The sequence below is a fragment of the Terrapene carolina genome, unplaced genomic scaffold (genome assembly GCF_002925995.2).
Source record: "Terrapene carolina triunguis isolate 2854851 unplaced genomic scaffold, T_m_triunguis-2.0 Scaffold136, whole genome shotgun sequence".
In the NCBI taxonomy this organism is placed as follows: domain Eukaryota; kingdom Metazoa; phylum Chordata; order Testudines; family Emydidae; genus Terrapene; species Terrapene triunguis.
Window position 1 is genome coordinate 9,418,384 of NW_020664487.1, and position 19,442 is coordinate 9,437,825.

The window sequence follows — 19,442 nt, forward strand, 5'->3', positions numbered from 1 at the left end:
CCAGCGCCTAAACAGGGCTATCAGGAGCAGGACAACACAAATCCAAACCCAAATGAAAGCTAAACCTGCCCGAGAGGAGAGAGGATGGGGATAGGAAATACCTCCCCCCAAACCATAGTTATTTATTTCTGGCGCATTTCAAATGCTGTCCAAAGTTTATTTACTTTTTTTTAAAAAAAGGTGCTTTGTGCAAGAAGGAAAAAAGAAACCTCGGAGAAATGAGAACATAAGAATTGTTACCCCATAATACTGCGACAAGCAGAGTGGGTACTGGTGCGGATTATTGCTGACAATTTAAAAGTTTGTCTGTTTAAAGTCAATATGTAAAGACATGTGACAAAGTTTCCCCATTGGCTGGGATGCTTCCCAGTTTTTCTGAAGCCTGTTCTTCTTTTATTTTCTTTTTTTTTTTAATCGACAAGGTAGATAATATTGAGGGTTTTTGTTGTTGTTTTTTGGACCCACATGCAAGTTGTAATACACAAACTTTCAGACCAAGAAGCCTGCTTGTAAGCCAAGTGTATTACACACAGTGATTTATTAAAGGGGGTGGGGGGAGGGGAAAAGGCACAGGGAGGTTTCAAAGCTGTGGCCTGGGGTAAATAGCTTGTCATCATATATTTTAGAAAATGAGACTAATGCAAATCCCAGAAAAAATATCTGGAGGAAGGGACAAGTGCATTCCCGTGGCTGTGAAGTTACTGAGTGCTCAGGGCTGGAGAATGCATAGATTAGGGGAGGGTGAATGTTTCCTTAGTTTTCTCTTCTACAAATCGATCATTATGGATCCAGTCTGCAAACACATCCATGCTTGTGAATAACTTCATTGGGGCTACTCACGCCAGTAAAGTCAGTTGGATTGCTCTCCGGAGTGAGCTACTCACTGGCTGTTCATATGAGCAGTTTCTAAGTTGGGAGCATGTTGTTTTGTTCTGGTTTATCATGATTTGCACTGATCTATTAATAAACAGAGACAGACACTTTGCACCTGCAATCTCTTACTCACACATGGTCCTTACTCATGTGAGTATGTCCCACTGGAGTCAAAGGGACTGCTGCAAGTGAGTAAAGCCCACTTGTGCACAAAAACTTGCAGGATCGGGCCTCTATTGTATGATAGACTACTGGAGTTTTTTAAACAAAATAGCCTTGTTAAATGGTTTAGTGAGATCTTTAGAGAAAGAAGAGATGGGGGAATATTACAATAACTATTGACAGCACATGGGTTGGCTTTCTACTCTCTCACTCTCTTCCCCCTTTTATTCCCAATCTTCAACTTTTATCCTTTTCATACACCCAGGGCAGGAAGTGAAGTCTAGAGGTGGACCTGAACTTATTCAGTAACAGCCACTCTTTACCATTTGTAGATTTATTTGTAAACAAGCATTATCTGACAAGTGCTTTTCACAGCATGGCTTCTTGGCCAATTACTGCTGAACAGTTCTACTTTGAAAATGATTCACCCTGCAGTGAAGCAAGGCTAATTCATTAGAGCCTCCGTTGCTAAAGTCCCTGTGCCATATGCTGTTGACACTTGTCAACAGTTTGGTTTTGAAAAGTTCAGTTTTGCTTCTCTCAGCATTCAAGGTGCATTCTGGGGGAGAGAGCCTCAGCTGGTGTGAATTGCCATCCGTAGCTCAGTTGACTTCAATAGAGATGTGAAAATTTACACTAGCTGAGAGATCATAGGTTTATTTGTAGCCAACTGGGGGGAGGAGGGGTTGGACTTCTTGAAGATGGGAGAATAAAAAAGTTAGTCAAGTTTTCCTTGTTTTTTTATTGTTGTTCCCATTTTAATTTTGTTTCTGCTGTGCTTAAAAATAACTTGGTCAGCAAAGAACTTTTACCACTTGGCTGTGTTAGCTTAATAGCTTTTCTTTTCCAGTAACAATTGCGAGAATTTTATTTCCACTTATATTATGAATCAAATGTTAGTACCGAGTGAATCTTAAACTGAACTTTTGTTTTAACTGCAATGGTATTCCTAGGTAGGAGATGTGAAATCCATATTATGCACTGTGGATCATGTTAGGCATAGCTATAGAGGTGGAAGGCTTTGTGAACATTTTGTTTGAAATATAGGCCAATTTAAAAAAAAAATTGAAGCCTAAAATTAGGCTCCTAAATCCATATTTGGGCACCTTGCTCTATGGCTAGATTGTCAAAACAGCTGAGCAGCCAACAACTTCCATTGTTTTCAACAGGAGCTGTTTGGGTGCTAAACACACTTTCTAATATGCCTAAATATGGGTTTAGGAGGATAAAAGTAGGCGCCTGGTTTAAAAATATTGGCCACAGTTTCTGTTATAAGGAGAAAACCATTTTCGTAGCAGTCATACTATATCTTAATCTATAACGTGCAGTAAAGGAAGAGGGCTCAGTACAATGGCATCTGTGAGTCATCGTTCAATAGTAATAGTTAAACTCCTTTGCAAATTTCACTCGTTAGAATCCTATTATTTGTATTTTTTCCCTCCTAACAATACACAATCCGAAATTCAACTCTATTGAGAATCTTCAAAGGCCAGTATTTCAAAAGCAGTCCTTTGCATTAAACGCATTACCCATGACATAGCCTTAGAGAAATGACTTCCCCTGAGTTACAGTCACGCATGTTTTATTTTTATTGACGGAATGAACATACTGGGCTGGAGTTCTTTTGCACAGCAAAGAATATTGATAGCAATTAATCAGAAATATGTTGCTTGAGGCTGTAAGACAACAATGTTAACACAGTAATTGCCTGAGTTACGTTTTTCTGGAAGCTGCTTGATGCCAAAGTTGCTACATGATTGAGATAGCATGTTGAGAGGCACAGTATATGAACCCAAATAGATTATGTTCCTGTGTGGGCTGTATCTCATCTTTTTTCCCCTTGGCAGTAACTTCTGAACCCTTACTTGACATTAGGGACTGCATTGTATTAGACTTTATTTCTTGCACATCCTTAATGTTAAAAGTGCACACAATTTAAATTCTGTCATAAGCTTTAAGGTTCTTGGAAGTGACTTCTAACATTTATTTATGTAAAGCTTACAATGTAAGAAGGCTTTTTTTAAGGAATGATTTGGTTCACATTTTCTGTAAACTTGGATTGATTTGCAGATCTCATTTGGAAATAACACAGATGACATTAAAGTGTCTTGTGGGCAAATTTTCAAAAGACTTGTGTATATTTTCTGATTGTTTTTAATAATATATCACAGCTACCTTATTTGCATAATTACCACTAAAAATAAAGAATAACTTAGAACTACTCAGCAGAAATAAGTGCTGATCAGACAGTACTGTAACGACTGCGAAGTAGATTGTTAAACAAATGAAAAGAAAAAAACGAAACCACTTCTTTGAAATAATGACAATGTGGCTTAAATAGACAAAAGTAGAAAATTCAAAATTAAGGTCGACTCTTCATCCTTAACTCATCTCTGTCTGTTATTTCAGTAATTTAAGAACAGAGTAATAGGGTTAATTTAGAATTTCCAGGGATGTGTCCATTTTAACTAAGTGTAGTTTGGAGGATTTATCTGGCTGGATTTATTTAATTGGTTTATTTATAGTTTAATTTTATTTATTTATTTATTTATTTATAGGGACAGCGGGAACAGGCACCTTAGATGAGGGTTATAAAATGCAGGTTGCTTACTCCAGAGACTGGAATGGTTCTAGCTGTTCTAATGTCTTAATGGAGTATGTATTTATCTGATAGTGGCAGAACTCCCACTGACCTGGCCTATTGGGTAAATACATATTTGGATATGTTATCAAAACATATATATTTAATCAGTTAGAACTGTCTTTTCATGAGCTTAAAAAAGCAACCTAAATCTGTATTATATACTTCCATTTGAAGCTATTCCAATCTATTGGGTAAAAAAAAATGTATGTAACCAGGTTTCTTAAAAAGGTATTACTTACATCGCCAGTACAGTCTCCGCTTCATAAATCACATATTCAGACAGCTCTTACATTACTTTAACAATGCTATAGATTGGGAAACTATGCAAGCTGGCGATATTTTAATGTGTGTTGCGTAAAAATAGATATCTAACTTTGGAGCCGTTCCAGTCTATTAATAAAGTACATATTACAAGCTTTTAAAAAGTTATATACTCTTCAGTGGATGGCATTGGAACAGTTCTTTTTTTATTCCTTTCCACAATAACAATTTTGGGCCCAATCCTGCGCATTGATTTACAAGAATAATCTTTGCTCATGCAAGTAATTCTGTTGACTTTAAATTGAGTTCAATGGGACTGCTGATATGAGTCAGAGGAAATAGGATTTTCAGAATCAGGTCTTTGTCAGTTTTAGCTTTTTCTTTTCAAAATATTCAAAGCAATTATACCTTGTTTAGTAAGAATCAAATACCAGTTTCAGTTTTAAATCAAATCTTTTTTTTTTGCTTTAGATATACAAAAAGCAATTGAAACCTAGCGTTTAAATATGACTTTAAAATGAGGCAACTTATGAATGATGTATTATGTATTTTTAAAAATACATAACAATTGACCCCAAGACTGCATCTAAGCCAAGTTACATCTTAAAGCACATTATCACAATGATTATAAATATATGTAAATAGGCAAAGCATCTTATAATAGAAACATTGACAGACTTTCCTCCTATAGTATCATAAACGTTGACACCATAATTTGATGTATAAAGCAGCTATTTGCCAATCAAGTTACAGTTGGATAAACTGACAGATATTCCCAGTGGGAAACTGCAGAGTTAGTACGGTCCTCATCCCCTTTTCTGTAACATTTAAAACCATAATATACTATTCATCTGCATGCCTTCAATTTCCTTTGTGTGGTGCAAATAATAAAATTAAATTTTAGGTCAGCCCAGGAAGTGTTTCTGTAATTATATTTTGCACTGATTGCAAAATGCTTTTAAAAATGTTTTAATTCTCTGAAAAAAAAAGAACTTTCAACAAGTGTTCAAGAAGATGCAAAAAACCAGATCAGTTTATTTTATGCCATGAGCCATGTCATGTTAATTTTTAAAGTGCAGCCGAATAAACTTGTGTAAGTTAAGTAAAAAGCCAGTGCCCAATGTTTGATATGATTTGTGCATATGACGTGTTTCTGTGATATTAGTTAATGAATTAAATCTTAAGGCCTCATTCTCCTCTTGTAGCATTTTCCCACCAGTGTAACTCCAATGGCTTTAGACTGAAGTGACTCCACTGCAGCCCTAATCCTGCAATGCAGTTTGCTAGCACAGAGTCCTCAACCGGAGTCGTTGGGAATCTACAAAGGCACAGAAAGGGGTCTATGCTAGTGTACCACACTGCAGGATTGGGACAGAAGTGACCGGAGAATCAGGTCCATCAAAGTCAATATATATGGTTTTTGAATTGAAGTTTGAAGAGGTTTCCTTCTTTTCTCAAAGTTCAAGACATTTGAGGCCTGATTCCCTTCTTTACACCAGTGTAAATCTGCGAGGATTTCTCCTGCATTAGACCTTGTCTACATACAGACTTGCACCAATTCAGTTAAACTGTAAACCCCTGTGTGGACACACTTTCTTAGATTTAAGAGTGGCTTAGTTCGGTTTAGCTTAAACTTGCTCCTGATTGACTTAAGCTAAACCAAGCTAAGCCACTCTTAAACCTAAATAAGAGTGTCCACACGGGTTTACAGAATCCGTTTACATTCCCACATCTAGTTCAATTGGTGCAACTCTCACTATATGATGCCCTGAGTCAGCAGTTCATCCCTGTACAGCAAAGCACTTAAGCACGTGTTTAATGTTCAAGTTTGTACCTGCTTGAGTGCGTCACTGAATAGGGAGGGACTTAAACATGTGCTTAGGCGCTTTATTGAAATAGAGCCTCACGCTGCCGTGAGAGGAAAATCAGCCCGTCTTGCAATCGGGTTTCTTTTGTCCCCCGTTTACAAAACCTAAAATCAGATTTCCCCTGCATAAGGCAAAGGAAAACCCGACTGTACAAACCCTGGGTAAAGGTTTCCTTAGAGTGTTGAGTCCTGAACATTTTCTTAACTATACTATAGGGCTATGTCTCAGGGCCAGAGTGCTGTTTAGAGTTCCTCTTCAATCAGTGCTTCACCTTCGTAACCCTTATCAGTACGCTTGGAAGGATTCGATTTTTATTGGTAAGTGTCGATAAATGTTGATTTCACCGCACACACACAAACTGATGAAAAAGTATTTCCATCTATGACTGAAATGGCTATCACATTAGCAACGTGTGCCTGATCCTTGTTTAGCGAGAGCCGGAGTTGACTCAGACATAGGAGAACTTGACCAGCAAGCCATTGTCTGGACTCAAATTGCTACTTTTTTTTTTCTCCTCAAAAATGAACTGGGAGACGTGGAGGTGTTCTTCATTGGTTCGTACCACTCTTGTCCCCATCCTGCCCTCCTGTTTGTGTGCCCGGCTGAACAATTGGATGGCGAGCTTTGCAGAAGAGAAAGCGTTTGGCTTTTCAGCAGCTTCCGCAAGCAGTTGTATTGGCAGACTTACTGGTTGGCCTTCAGTGTCTGAGATCTTTAGTTCTACTGGTTGTTGGCTTTCTTTGACTAACTTTTGACGTAGCTATTTATTTTCTGGGCATACAGGGCGAGTGTTTAGTGAAATAGTTGTGGAATGTAAGCCAGAAATTAGCAGCCCTATTTGTTTCCTAAGCAAATCGCAGCTGAGGGCAGTCACTGATCTGAAGTAATTACGTGACCCCCTTACTGCAGAATCTGAGCACCCTACAATCTTTCAGAATATTTACCCTCACAACACCCCTGTGGGGTAGGGCAGTGCTGTTTTCCCCATTGTACAGATGGAGAACTGAGGCAGAGAGAGAATAAGTGACTTGCCCCAGGTCACACATGGAGCCTGCAGCAGAGCAGGGAATTGAATCCAGGTCTCTTGAGTTGCAGGCTAGTCCCCTAAACACTAGACTTTCCTTCCTCTCTGTAAGTCTCACCATTTACATTCTCAAGGGACTAGAGAGCTTCACAAGCCACCCACCCTTAAGGCAAGTCTGGTGACCTCACTGGGTTTGGTGTTCTGTGCTAATCTTTCAGGAGTTACGCAGTAAGTCCAGAAACACAGCCAAGCTATGACTGCTTTGCACCTCTTGCTGACCCAAAGTGACGATACATTTGGTGGATCGGGGCAGTGGAGTATGTCCCTCTGTGTAGAAAATGCTCTAGTGGCCTTGGGCTGCTGTAGCCACTACTTCTCCTGGCAGCTGGCATGGGGCTGTGGCCAGGCAAGAAGGGGCGTGGCTGAGACGCTGCTGCATCTGTCTGATCCAGGGCTGCCAGACCATCCTCTTGGTGCCCTCAGGCTGCTCTAACTTACACCAGGGACAGGATCGGGTCCCTTGTAGTCCCAGGATTGTGTGTGTGTGTGTGTGTAGGAGGAAAGAGGTGGGACACCAAAGGGTCTTAGGGCCACCTTTCCCACCTTCTCACTGGGCCTGCGCTAGCTCCAATAACCTGGCCCTTGCATTTTGTTTTTCCTTCGAAGAATTGAGTTGTTTCCTTGTGTTGATTGTGTTGATGCTCTCAGTTGTTGTTCCCACATCCAGTAGGCATCCACTTCATTATACCAATCTGCATCAAGGCCCTCTGCAGCCATGCCGAGTCCCATAGAGCAGTCTAGGCTGCGCTCTCAGGTGTGCCTGCATTGCAGTAAAAGCCCTGGGACTGATTCAGGCTGGGGCTGTGGGGCTATAAAACTGCAGCGTAGACGTTCAGGCTCATGCTATTCCCCCGAGAAAAATTGTCCGAATGATATAATGTCCGCTGGGATCCATTTTCTTCTATGTTGCACATGCAAAATGGGTAAAATTACTTGCCGCTATCTTCTACGTTGCTTGTCTTTCCATGCCGTCAGTTTTACATGTGCACAATCAAGCGGCTTATGCTTCTATTATCATTACTGGCTTTTCCCGCGTTCTTTGTATGGGTTTCCCCACTAAAAGTGTATTTTCAGAAGGCAGTGGGAGAAAAATATTTTTGTTTTTCCACCAACCACACACACAAAAGTATAAGCTGTCAAACATTAGAAAAGCCAATAAATCATCCTAACCGTTCTTTGCTCCCAAGAGCCATCCAAACATAATGTCAGTTACGCTTTTCTACTTGAATGAATTCAAAGGCAGCAACATGGTCATTATTGTGGATCGGAAGGCTCTGTTGGTGGTGGATAGGCTGGACAGCTGAAATCTTGTGAGGCTACTGAAAATGAGATCTGTCAGGGTAACTTGACAACTATAGTTATGTCTGTGCTATGTCTCTTTATTTCTGTCCAGTTTAATAGTATGTGTAACATAATTTGATATTCACATTCTAGGGGGGAAAAATGCCTGTAAAGGATATCTGATGAGTGGACCTTTTAGGAGAAATCTCCCCCCCCCCCCATCCCCCTTTTGGATTATAAGTATTTTAAAAGCAGAAGTGGGATTTCTTTTTAGTCACTAAGGCCCCGATTCAGGAAAGCACCCAAGTACGTGCTGAACTTTAATCATGCGGTTAAATTCCATCGGCTCTGAACAAGGATGATCAGTTGATTCAGGGCCTTAAGTTTATCTACAGCTCTCAGTCTGCCGTGGATAGAGATGCTGCAAGTGGATAGAGAGCAGTCTGTGGCATTGTCCACACTAGAGTCTTGGAGGACATCTCCCACTGTTGGTGAGAGCACTAACATACACAGGGCTCAGTGCAGTTGCTGGCATTTTTACCCCTGTGTCATCCAGGCCAGCGCGGAGCAGGGATAGCTGACACAGCGGGAAAAATGCTGGTGCCCTGTTATGTTCCCATCATTGTTACCAGCGATGGGACTGCACCACTGGCAGGAGACTTCCCCTAAAGCTTAGTGCCAAATGCAACTTCGGGGGTCTACTGTCATGTCAGTACAGTGTGGAGTTCCCATTTTGAGCCTCATAGGTAGAGCTGGTCTTTTGAACCTCTTTTTTTAAATGAAAAATAGCTTTTTTTTAGATTAAATGGAAATCGTAGTGGGAAAATGTCTGTTGTCAAAAGTTTTGGGGGGTTTCATAGAAAAAACAAAATGTTTTGGTTTCAAACTCTTCCGTTTTCATGTTGTCAATGAAAACCCAGAACACCCCAAAGAAAACAGTACGTGAACATTTTAGTTTTTGTCAAATTTTTTCATGGCCAAAAGAACAAAAAAATTCCTGACTAGTTCTTCTTATAGGAATGATACAAATGTATCCTGGGAAGAACTGATTACTCAGTCCCTGGTCTTGAAACTGGATCCATGCGGGCAGATAAAGCGCCCTATTTGTGTCAGTGGGGTTACTACACACTGTGGCGTGGATCCGGTGACATAACCTTTCTATCTGACTCACTGATCAGTGCTGTACGTAAACAAACAAACCCACACCCCTCCTGGAGAAAGGTTAACAGAGTGGGCAGCATCCCACCCATCCTACGCAATAAACTCAAACAGAAGTTACAGGCTTAATGCAGAAATTATTGGGTGAAATTCTATTATTTGTGTTCTGGTCATAATCATAGAACTGTCAGGCTGGAGAGGACCTTGAGAAGTCATCAAGTACTGCCCTCTCTACTGAGGCAGGACCAAGTAAACATAGACTCCTCTGACAGGCATTTGTCCAATCTGTTCTTAAAAACCTCCAATGACAGGGAGTCCACAACCTGCCTTGGATGCCTGTTCTGGAATGTAAGGCTAGATCTACACTAAGGGGGCGGGTCGACCTAAGATACGCAACTTCAGCTACGCAAATAGCGTATCTTAGGTTGATTTACCTGGCCGTAAGGACGGTGGCAAGTCGACCGCTGCCACTCTCCTGTCGACTCCGCCTCTCGCTGCGGTGGAGTTCCGGAGTCGACGGCAGAGCGATCGGGGATCGATTTTCTCGCGCCTACTCTAGACACGATAAATCGATCCCCGATAAATCGATCACTTCCCGCCGATCCGGCGGGTAGTGTAGACGTATTATCACTATCCTTACTGCTAGAAAGATTTTCCTAATATTTAACCTACATCTCCCTTGCTGCAGATTAAGCTCCTTTCTTCTTGTCCTACCTTCAGTGGACATGGAGAACAACTGATCACCATAGGTCAGGTTTTCTAAACCTTTTGTCACTTTTGTTGCTCGCCTCTGGACACTCTCCAATTTGTCCACAACTTTCCTAAAGTGCGGTGCCCAGAACTGGACAAGGTACTCCTGCTGAGGCCTCACCAGTGCTGAGTAGAGCAGGATAGTTACCTCCAGTCCTTTACATGGGACACTCCTGTTAATGCACCCCAGAATATTCATTTGTTTTTTTTTGCAATATCACATTGTTTATTTATATTCAATTTGTGATCCACTATAAACCTCAGATCCTTTTCAGCAATACTACCATCTAGCCAGTTATTCCCCATTTTTCTAGTTATGTATTTGATTTTTCCTTTCTCAGTGATATCATTTGCATTTATCTGTATTGAATTTCATTTTGTTGAATTCAGATCAATTCTCCAATTTCTCAAGGTTGTTTTGAATTCGAATCCTGTTTCCCAAGTTGCTTGCAATCCCTCCCAGTTTGGTGTCATCTGCAGATTTTGTAAGCATCCTGTTCACTCCATTATCGAAGTCATTCATAAAAATACTGACTAGTAACGGCTCTAGGATTGACCCCTGCAGCAGCCCATTAGATACGCTCTCCCAGTATGACCACGAACCACTGACAACTACTCTTTGCGTCTGGTCTTTCCACCAGTTCTGCATCCACCTAATAGTAATTTCATCTAGCCCAAGTTTCCCTAGTTTGCTTATGAGAAAGGCACATGGGACTATGTCAGAAGCTTTACTAATATCAAGCTATAGCACGTCTACTGCTTCCCCACAATCCACTAGGCCAGTAACCTTGTCAAAGAAGGACATTAGGTTGATTTGTTATGATTTCTTCTTGACAAATCCATGCTGGCTGTTCCTTACAACCCTATTATCTTCTAGGTGCTCACAAACTGATTGTTTAATCATTTGTTTCAGTATCTTTCTAGATATCGAAGTTAGATTGACTGGTCTATAATTCCTTGGGTCCTTTTTGTTCCCCTTTTTAAAACCAGTTACTGTGTTTGCTGTTCTCCAGTTCTCTGGCACCTCGCACGTCCTCCAGGATTTCTCAGAGATAATTGTTAATGGTCCCGAGATTGCTTCAGCCAGTTCCTTAAGTATCCTAGGGTGAATTTCATCAGGCCCTGCTGATTTGAATACATCCAACTTATCTAAATATTCTTTATGGTCCCTTCTGGCCTTAAAATCTATGATGCAGACTCTAGCATCTTGGCACTTACTATAAAGGAGATTATAGAAAACCTACAGCAGAAGTGAGTCATCATAATAAAATACCAATATGTAGCTAATATTATTTTGTAGGTTCATTTAATTGTATGTATTTTCTTCCTCTATTGGCCTATAAATAATAGGTGCTCTCCATAACTTATGTTTCTCTGGAGTTGGTCTCCACTAGCATATAAATAGATATTTCCCAATTTTTGCATGGTATTTTGTTGGTCTTAACTCAAGGCAAATAATAAAAAACATCTGCTCCATAATGGCTTTGATTTCTTTTGGGGGTTTAGTCTTTCATTTGTTTTTGATTTCCTGGATTATTTTTGACTGTCACTTACTTTTAGGCGCACTTTTGGATTTACAACTTTGTAGAAATATTTAGCACCACAGGGAAAAGAGCAGGAAAATGAATAGCAGCAGTGGTGCAATAAAACTGATAGAGATTGGTGAGGAAGAAAAAGTTTGACTGTGCTGATGGAGGGGCCTTGCTGTTCAGAATGTCTTGGTAGTGCTGTGAACTCCCATAAGAGGGAGGTGGGACTGTGGTGTAGCTCTGGTTTCCTGCTATGCAGTATATTATTTATCATATGCTTTGCCAATATCTTCCCCACCTTGAGCACAGGGAGACTGGAGGAGAGAATGGAATACTTCTTACTGGCTGATTCACAGAGCGGTGTTGTCCCCATTGTTGCTGGAAGCTTCGGTGGCTGGAGGAACTGCACCTCTCTCAGAGCTATTGGGGGATAAAATGTTGGTTCCTGTAAAGAAAATTTGGGGATCTTGACAACTGTCTATCATATCAAACTTGGGCTTGCACATCACCTTTTCAGTTGCTTGGAAACTTGAAGAATGATGGAAGTGTATAATCCCATTCAAACGAACTGCCCGGGAAAGTATTGTAATGTAACTCAGTACCTTCCTTTTTATTTTTTCCTCCATGTCCTCAGTCAGGGCTCGATCCTGCAAAATACTGAGCACTCTGGCCCCAGTCCAACAAAGCACTTAACCACGTGCTTCGTTTCACGCATGTGAAGATTCCTATGGCCTTCTGTGAGATTTCTCACGTGCTTCAATGTCAGCATTTGCTTATGTGTTCTGCTGGATTTGAGTTGGAGTGCTCGGCACCGTGCAAGACCCAGCCAGTCCTGGAGGAGGGGAAGCTAGATCAGAGGGAGGTTGAGAATCCTGGTGGGTGGAGCCCTCAAAAGGTGGGGAGACTTAATCCTGTACAGGGAAAACAGAGAGGAAGCAGAATGGAAGAAAATAACTTCCCGAGGAGCGTCACACTGTTAAAGTTAGAACCTTACTGTACTGAGTGTGCTTGGCATGCTAGAGGAAAGAAAAAAAGGGGGTGAGCTGACTGGAGGATTTCTTGACAGATTGTGGATTGATGGGTCTCGTATCTTAGCCAGGAGGTCAGTTAGAGAGGGGCTTGTATATTTCACCCACAAGCGCCTCCATCTCCCTAGCGAGTGCCCATCACCGTGGTATCAGTGCTTGGTCTCCCTTTGTCCGCAATGCATGTATTGATGTGAGCTGGTATGCTGCCCCACATCCCGTTTATCCGAAAATGCCTCTTCAAAATCCACTTTCTCTGACTGTCTCTACAATGCTGGCCCATGCTCCTCCCTCAAAGTAATTAGACCATTAAAATATTAATTATACATTAAAGAGCAGAGCTTACACGGTGGGTGGGTAACCACTGACTTCAATGAGAGCAGAGTTAAGTCAATGCTGAGCACTCTTAAAAATCCAGCCATATAAAACCATGTCATCTCATGACTGTGTTTGGCATAATCCTCATCATCTTTCCCTAACCCAGCCTTCTTGTCTCCTGTCCTAGCTCTCTGTATTGTTGCAAACTCTTCAGGGTAGTGACTGTCTTGCTTTTTTGCCTGTAATTTGCCAATCACACTTTATGCCCCCTCATGAACAATGTTAGAATATCCATAACAGGGGGAGTGGCAGCAGGATCTGTGAGTGGTGTTTTCAAACGTGGCACTGGACTGGGACTCAGGAGACTGGGATTCTCTTCCCAGGTCTATCGCTGGCCTGCTGGGTGTCCTTGGGCCCATCATTTCGTCTCAATTTCCCATAATGATGGGTCTAAATGGGCTGTTACCACTCAAGAAAGATCTTGCAGTCTTCGTGAAGAGTTCTCTGAAAACATCCGCTCCGTGTGCAGCAGCAGTCAACAAAGCTAACAGAACGTGCGGAACCATTAGGAAAGGGATAGATAAGAAGACAGTAAATATCATAGTGCCACTACGTAAATCCATGGTACGCCCACCCAGTGAATACTGTGTGCTGTTCTGGTTTCCCCGTCTCAAAAAAAAAAAAGAGATATTAGAATTGGAAAAAGTACAGAGAAGGGCAATAAAAATAAGTAGAGGTATGGAACCGCTTCCATATGAGGAGAGATTAAAAAGACTGAGACTGTTCAGCTTAGAAAAGAGATGAGTCAGGGGAGATATGATAGAGGTCAATAAAATCATGACTGGTGTGGAAAAAGTAAATAGAGAAGTGTTATTTACCCCTTCACATAACACAAGAACCAGGTGTCACCCAATGAAATTAATAGGCAACAGGTTTAAAACAAACAAAAGGAAGTACTTCACACAACGCACAGTCAACCTGAGGAATTGATTGCCAGCGGATCTTGCGAAGGCCAAAAGTATAAGTGGGTTAAAAAAAGAACTAGATAATTCCTGGAGGACAGGTCCATCAATAGCTATTAGCCAAGATGGTCACAGGCACAACTCCATGCTCAGTGTGTCCCTAAACCTCGGCTTGCCAGAAGCTGAGAATGAGCGACAGGGGATGGATCACTTGATGATTTACCTGTTCTGTTCATTCCCTCTGGGGCACCTGGCATTGACCACTGTTGGAAGACAGGATACTGGGCTAGATGGACCTTTGGTCTGACTCTGTATGTCTGTTCTTATGATACTGACCTCCTTTGCATAGAGCTTTGAGATGTATTGATGAAATGAAAAGAACTGTATAAGAGCTGGGTATTATTAAATGCTCAGGTTTGGTCCAGTTCTGTTCCCCTGAAGTCAATGGTTAAACACCCATTGCTGTCGATAGCCCATTGAAAAATCCCATCTTGTGTCTCTCGTGTCTGTGCGTACTTCCAGCAATGGTCTCTACACTGCCATATTGAAGGGATTGGGAGAGGCCAGTCTCTGTGGGAGTTGAAGACTTGGAGTAGAGGACCCGGTCCAATCTCCATCGATGGGATACAGTTTGTGTTCTGGGCAAAGATTCGTATCACTTCTCGTTTGGTCCAAACCGATCACTCATCACTAGTAAATAGAGAATGTGCAGTTTGATCAAACCTCCCCCTGTGTGTTGTCCTAAAAAAATAACAGGCTCTGGTGTGAGTTTAGACTTACTCATCATTTATCGTACCCGGAAGCTAATGATTATATAGATTATATAGATCCTGTGCAGTTTGGTATGTTTCTTTCGATCGAGCATTAAAGATAAGGGGGGAGGGATAGCTCAGTGGTTTGAGCATTGGCCTGCTAAACCCAGGGTTGTGAGTTCAATCTTTGAGGGGGCCACTTGGGGATCTGGGGCAAAATCAGTACTTGGTCCTGCTAGTGAAGGCAGGGGGCTGGACTCGATGACCTTTCAAGGTCCCTTCCAGTTCTAGGAGATGGGATATCTCCATTAAAATAATAATAATTAGGGCTTGCGGGAGGGGTGTGCTTATGGTGAAGATGAGAAGTTTTGCACTTATTTGCTCTTTCATGTTCTCTGTTTTTAAGCTGGTTGGCAAAAATGTCTGAGAGTAAGTGTGTGTGCCTATGGGCTGTGTGGGTTCTTGCTGCGTCTTTGAGATACTCAGCACATTCTTCTAGCTGATGCTGAGTAGTAGTGGTATGAATAAATCACTCCTATTTAAATGCTGTTAGACTTATGGAGGACCCGTACCTCTACACATCAGGCATTAGTGATGGTCGCTAATGATTTTGGGAGTTCTATCAGTGGAAGAACTCCTCAAGTTGCGCAAAAACTACAGGGCACAAACGTGGGCATCAGATTTCTGAGCACTGAATTAGAGCCTAGGATTCTAATTCAGGAAATCTTGCCTGCTAAGGACAGTACTTATGCACATGCTTAACTTTAGGCACATGATTAAACATGGACTGAAATCCTGTTGACTTCAGTGGGAAAGTTAAGCACATGATCAAGTGCTGTCCTGAACAGGGATGAATTTAAGCACATTTTAGGATGGGGGCCTAATTTGGGATCATTCCTCCCATGCCAACTCCTAAGTTTGATTTGAATTGGTTCTGATGGAAGCCTGGCTAACTGAGCATTGCTGGTTATTATGAATAATGTGGGATGTTGCCAAATTGAGGCCTGGAGTGGTGTGTGTGTGTAATGTGTTGGTTAAAAGGTGTGTTGCACTGATGATTGTGGGATGGAATGTCATACCTGCTCAAGTGTGTGTCATGAGACAAGCCCAAAGACTGCTGTATCTAAAGGAGAGTTGCCTTTAGTTAAAGCCGCAGGAGCATCTGGTTTTTCGGAGCAAAAGAATGACCGCTGTATCCGGGCTTTTGACTAGGAAACAGGGTAGTAAGAAGGTCTGATGCTTATACAGGTAGAAGGGAGCAAGCAAAACCAATTGAAAATAGGCACAAGGCAAAAAGAAGTGCATTTATTTCACATCTGCGTGGAGTGGTTATAATCAGTGCTTACATAAGCCTTTTTGTTTGCAGTATTTTTGCCTTTTCAGGCAATGTAGACTGATTATTGATTAAAAATATTCTTTGAAGTAGATCAGTGTATCACAGCATTTTGGAAGATAATACAGGGAAAGTGTAGGAATCATTATTAGATAAGCAGCCCTCTTCATGCAGGTTTTGTCTGCCACACAAATTTTCTGCTAGTTTATACAAAACTCGGGCAGAAATCTTTACCCCCAGGTCGACCCTTTTATGCTGGGTAAAAGAGCCATAGCACCATAAAGGAGCCCTAAAATCCTGGGTGTGGCCATGGGATGATCCCCCACAGTGCTGGCACTGCAGAAGACTGCCATAAAGCTGGGAGGACCCCATCACAAGCCTTGGTGTAGATAATGTGCTGGAGGCCACAGTGCACACAGTTGCAGAGATCTGGGGCAGTTCCTGAAAGCACAGCCAGGAGAGTCTGGGATAATTTAGATAGCACCTCAGACCTGTCTAAATGAGGCCGGGCGCCTGTCCATCCCCTGAAGCAGCCCAGAATCAGGAGGGCACAAAAAGGTAGCTTAAAGCCACCATACCCCCCGGTTGTGCATTTTGCACTGTGCCATAATTTCAGTGGAATCATGGGCCAAATTCTGGAGATTTTGCTCATTTTTTTACTTCCGTGGGAGTTGTATCTGTGGAAGGACTGAGTAGGGTTTTAAGATTTGGTTCCATTCATTTACCTCTCTAGTAGAAAGATTCGCATTGACTTCAGTGGGAGTTGGGTGAGCTCTTGTCATTCTGTATGGAAACTTATTTTTTTATTGCGGTTGATAACTGCCTCGAAAGTTATTACACCTAACTGCAGTATCACATGCCTCTTAGAAATTGATGTTGGATTAAAAACACCTTTTCGTACCCTTTTTGTGGATATTTAATTAATGTCTTACAAAGCAACTGTGTGGTATCAAACATTCCATCTAATTACACTCATTAGTGGCGTCTCCAGGACAAGTAAGTTTTAATTAAGTTGTACAATGTAAATTAATAGTCATTGTGCCCCCATTGCACTTTACAACAAGAATATACTGTTCTGAGCAATTTAATTACAACAATTGTAGTAGTGGGATTTATTGGTGACTCTGCCATTTTGTTTCAACAATCCTCTTTGACAAGTTGCAACCATACAATTGGGAGAGTTACTTAAAATGTTCATATTTATGTGTATTCTTTGTGTAAGCTTGCTGTGTATTATGAGCGCAGAAGCTGCACCACTGTATAACAGTACCTGGGTACTGGATTTCCTGTTCCAGGTATATCCTGCTTCCACTGAAGTCAACAGGAGGATTTTTCCCATTGAATTCAGTGGCAGCAGAATCTGACTCTTATACAATAACATCCAGAGCAGTGGAGAATAATTGGGTTAAATCATTTGGTTGGTTAAACAGGCAGCCGAGGGGGGGCTGGATCCTGACTATACCCCAGCATCCTCCAGGAAGTCATTCCTGGTCTTATGGCGCTCCAGACTGGCAGCATAGCAAAGTCCCAATTTTGCCTTTGTTTAACCGGAAGGAATAAACTTGGAAGCAGCCCAGCTACCCAGCAGCTGAGCGGCTGAAAGGGGCTAGAGAATTCTTGCTACACTCTCATGGAAATGTATTAGCTTAGACACAATCTAGGTGCCTGCTCTTGTGAGAAGGCACCCAGGTACCATGGTGATGAACACTGTGTGAATCGCTAGCTAAGTGGCTAGTTTATAGGTACTGACTGTGGCTCCAGAGTTAAGGTTGGGGTCATTTTTTTCACTTCAAGTAGGGGAATTTAAGCTCCTTGTTTTAAAAAAGCCATAGCGGGCCTCCCCCCAGTTTACAGCACATAATCTATGAGCAAAGACTGAATTTGCTGAGGATTTGTTTCAGTTAAATCTGTATTTCAGTAATTTAAAACAGTCTCCTCTGAGATTTTTTTTTAAAAATTGCTTTTTATTTTAATCTAATTTTTTTTCGCATCCTTCTAGTTAACAAATGGCTTGTTACTAAACCTTCAAGCTTCCCACAAATGTAAATCTCATTGACTGATCTGTGAATAATGGGCATATTTGAAAAACTAAGTTCTAATGAAAACAAATTATTAATGATCGGATGTAAACAATTGTAATTACTGACCAGCCAAGTACAGCTGATCAGGTCATTTGCAAGTAGTGGCATTGTGACGTCAAAGGTACTCAACCAATCCTCAGTATTCCTCTTGCATTAATTTGCATACTGCAGTCCAATTGGCTGAATTGAGTGTGTGTATGTGGGGGGCTATACACATGTCAAGAGTTTTCATTGGTCCACTTGATTATCTGTGTGCAGACAGAAAGCACAATGGATTGATGGGAGAGCTATGGAGATAATGTAGCATATTATGACATGCTTAATGTTACATACACATTGTGTTAGTTCCCCTTTGGAGTGAATGTTTAGACTCCAAATGAGTGGCGTAATTTTCAAAGGGTGCTGAGAGCACAGCTGTTTCCCATTGTCTACAAGAGGTTTATTTGAGTGCTTAGTACCTTTTGAAAATCAGCCTTGTTTATTTAAATGCCTAACCAATGACTTAGGATCCTAATTTTAGGTACCCAGTTTTGAAAATTGCGGTCTGAGTTTATTTTTATAATCAGTGTGGTGGTCAGAAATGAAAGGCTGCCGGAAAGAAGTGGCTTTGAGGAGGGATTTGAATGAGGAAAGTGAGGTTGTGTGGCATAAATATAAAATCTATTGTGAAAAGGACATCTGTTCATGGAAGAGAAGTTTCCTCTTTGTCTGCAACTTTGTATGACAAGTTTCAGTCCCGAGACCATTTGTATCCGACAGTTTTACAGCTCTAAAAACGGAGCTAATAATGCAAAGCACAACAGACTCTTAACTACAGAGACAGCACCAAGAGCTGCTGCAATTTTTCTTAGCTTGGCTAAGTGTGTGTAGATTTATTTTTTAATTACACTCACTGTTTGGACTACAGATTTTAGGGAATCCATGAAAAAATGTTATAAGCTTGGGAATAGTTTATTGCTGTTTAATGTAAATTGTTTTTTTAATTGCTTGTGTGGCTTGCCAGGGCAAAATTCAGTGAATTTAGCCACAGTCAAGCAGCCTGCAATTTACTCCAGAGATGTACAGTCTTTAGTGAAGAAATAGGCTGGAACTTTTTCCGACAGCGTTGTGTAAAGACTGCTTCCTGCTCACCACCATTTTTACAAAATAATAAAAGGGGCCCGCTCATTAATTTTTAAAGTGAGCTGCAACTTTATATGAACAGAATAATTTGCACTCTTTGTTCCATTTATAAATTACTGGTTGTTTATTCTTTATACTGCCGTAATCCCATTTGGGCATCAAGGGATGCTAGGGATTGTACGCATGTCATAAAAAAGACTGACTCGTGCCCCAAAGAACTTAGTCTGAAGCCCCAATCT

The 19,442-nt window shown here is 41.3% G+C and overlaps 1 protein-coding gene across 5 annotated transcripts in view; it reads left to right on the forward strand.

Annotated features, from left to right (window-relative positions):
- Positions 1–19,442, forward strand: part of EPHA5 (EPH receptor A5) — a 333,714-nt gene that overhangs the window by 5,221 nt on the left and 309,051 nt on the right. The gene's annotated exons all lie outside the window — the stretch shown is intronic.